The 2309-nt window shown below is 38.9% G+C and overlaps 1 non-coding gene across 1 annotated transcript; it reads right to left on the bottom strand.

Annotated features, from left to right (window-relative positions):
- Positions 1–1310: 1310 nt before the first annotated feature.
- LOC131241849 (small nucleolar RNA R71) lies at positions 1311–1417 on the bottom strand. The gene has a single exon (XR_009169416.1). It is a non-coding gene; the product is annotated as a small nucleolar RNA R71 (small nucleolar RNA).
- Between the last annotated feature and the right edge of the window lie 892 nt (positions 1418–2309).

Here is a 2309-nt window from a genome sequence, read left to right as displayed (position 1 = left end):
AGGACGTTCATAATTGTTTTTAAAGAAGTATCTTTCATCTAGATGAGGATAGGACTCTGAATCCAGTTGTGTCTGTGAATCAAGCATAGATCTCCCTGATTGCTACAAGTGGATCCTTGGCACCCTAGTTTCCCACCTTTGAATTTCACAAGTTTTAGTTAATTAAATTCACAATTATTCCCTTAAATTTTTCCTGGTTTAGATTACATCTTCGTCTAGTTCTAGTTCTGGTTACTTTCAGATTACGTACAAGGTTCAGTCCCTGTGGATTCAACCTCGGTGTTAGCGAGATTATTACTACATCACAACCCTATACTTGGGGTGTGAACGAGTTTTTGGTGTCGTTGCTGGGGATTGACGGTTACGTTTTTATGAAATTAACTAGTTTTATAATTAGGTTAAGATTAGGGTTTTTCTATTTTTAGATTTTGGTTTTTATTTTCTATTCCTAGAAACTTTCTAGTTTTAGGTTTAGAACTTTCCTAGTTTGTTTTTAGAAACTTTCTAATTTTTTAATTTTTAGGAAATTTCCTTTTTTTAAAGAAACTAGTTTACTTTCTATTTTAGGATTTCTTGCTATTTCTAGACTTTCTATCTTTAGAAACTGGTTTGTTTTATTTTGTAGGATCTAACTTAGGAACTTCGAATTTGGTAACTTCCTTCCAAATCTTCTCTCTTTTGTTTCCTAGATTTCTATTCTTTTCTTTCCTTTAGGTTTAAGTTAGAATCTGTGATTGAGGGCTGCGAGTGTTTCATGCCTAAGTGGGTCCGTGACAACACTCGATGTCTCTTGACTGAAGGAGGATTGAGTGAGGGGTTGACTATCCATCGCAGGACTAGACACCGCTCGAGATCCCCAGAGTTAATTGAAGTAATGGCTGTAAACCAACCTCTTCTACCTCAACCTAGGGTGGAGGACATCCAGGATGAGAATGAGGTGCATCAAGCACCCCCGCCTCGTACTTTACGAGATTATTTACAACCGGCGAGGGTGAGCACGCCATCATGCATGGTTTTTCCTGAGAATACGGGACACATGGATATCAAGCCAAGGGTGATCCAACTCCTTCCTAAATTTCATGGGCTTGAGTCAGAAAATCCATTTACACCTGAAAGAGTTTGATGAGATCATAGCCACTTTATATTTTCCAAACGTACCTAAGGACACGGTCAGGTTGAAACTCTTTCCCTTTTCTTTGAAAGAGAAAGCTAAGACGTGGTTGCATTCACTACGTCCTAGATCTATTGGCACATGGAATGATATGCAAAGGGAGTTCATAAAGAAATTTTTTCCACATCATAAAACGAACACCCTTAGAAAATCAATCATGAACTTCACCCAAAAGGAGGATGAAACATTCTTCCAATGTTGAGAAAGGTTCAAGGATCTTGTCAGTTCATGCCCACAACACGGTTTTGAAATGTAGCGCATTACGCACTTTTTCTATGATGGATTGACATCTTCCATGCGCCAATTGGTCGATACCACATGCAATGGGGAATTCATGAATAAAAATGTCGATGATGTTTGGGACTACTTGGATAGACTTGCTGAAAACGCACAATCATGGGACACATACCTAAAATCAAGCACCATATCTAGGCTGACTCAATCTAAGGAGGGGTGGAATGTATCTTCTGAAAGAAGACGATGATATCAATTCTAAAGTGACTAATCTCATAAGGAAATTCGAGGCCATGGAATTAAAGAAGGATAAGATTAATGAAACTGTTTGTGGCATCTATGGTTGCAACATTCACACAACTGAAAACTGTCCAACAATACCTGCCTTTCGAGGGGTGTTGAATGAGCAATCCAATGCCGTAAACAATTATCAAAGACCTTTCAATGGACCTACCTCCAATACATACAATCCTGGTTGGAGAAATCAACCAAACTTCAGTTGGAGAAATGGACAAATTGCTACCCCTCAAGGTTTCTTCAATCAAAATCCAAATAAAGAGAAACCTCAAGAGGATCCGATTCAAAAACATATTCGAGAACAAGAGCTACTTAATCAAAATTCGGCATAAACGTTCCATGATATCAGATCAGCATTAGGAACGCTTGCGTCGTCTATTCAAAAGATAGAGTCACACTTAACGATTGAGGGAAAGGGGATGCTCCCTGCTCAACATCTCTCCAATCCCAAGCCACAATATGAGATAAGTGATCCAAGCTCTTCAAATCAGATGGAGTAAGCTAAATCTATCACCACTCTCAGGAGTGGGAAGATCATTGACAAAATTATTCCGGTTAGGGCTGAAAAGCCTAAGGACCCGAAAGTGGACGAAGATGATGGATCTAG

This window comes from Magnolia sinica, chromosome 3, assembly GCF_029962835.1.
Source record: "Magnolia sinica isolate HGM2019 chromosome 3, MsV1, whole genome shotgun sequence".
NCBI classification, from domain to species: domain Eukaryota; kingdom Viridiplantae; phylum Streptophyta; class Magnoliopsida; order Magnoliales; family Magnoliaceae; genus Magnolia; species Magnolia sinica.
This window is presented reverse-complemented; position numbering and strand designations above follow the sequence as displayed.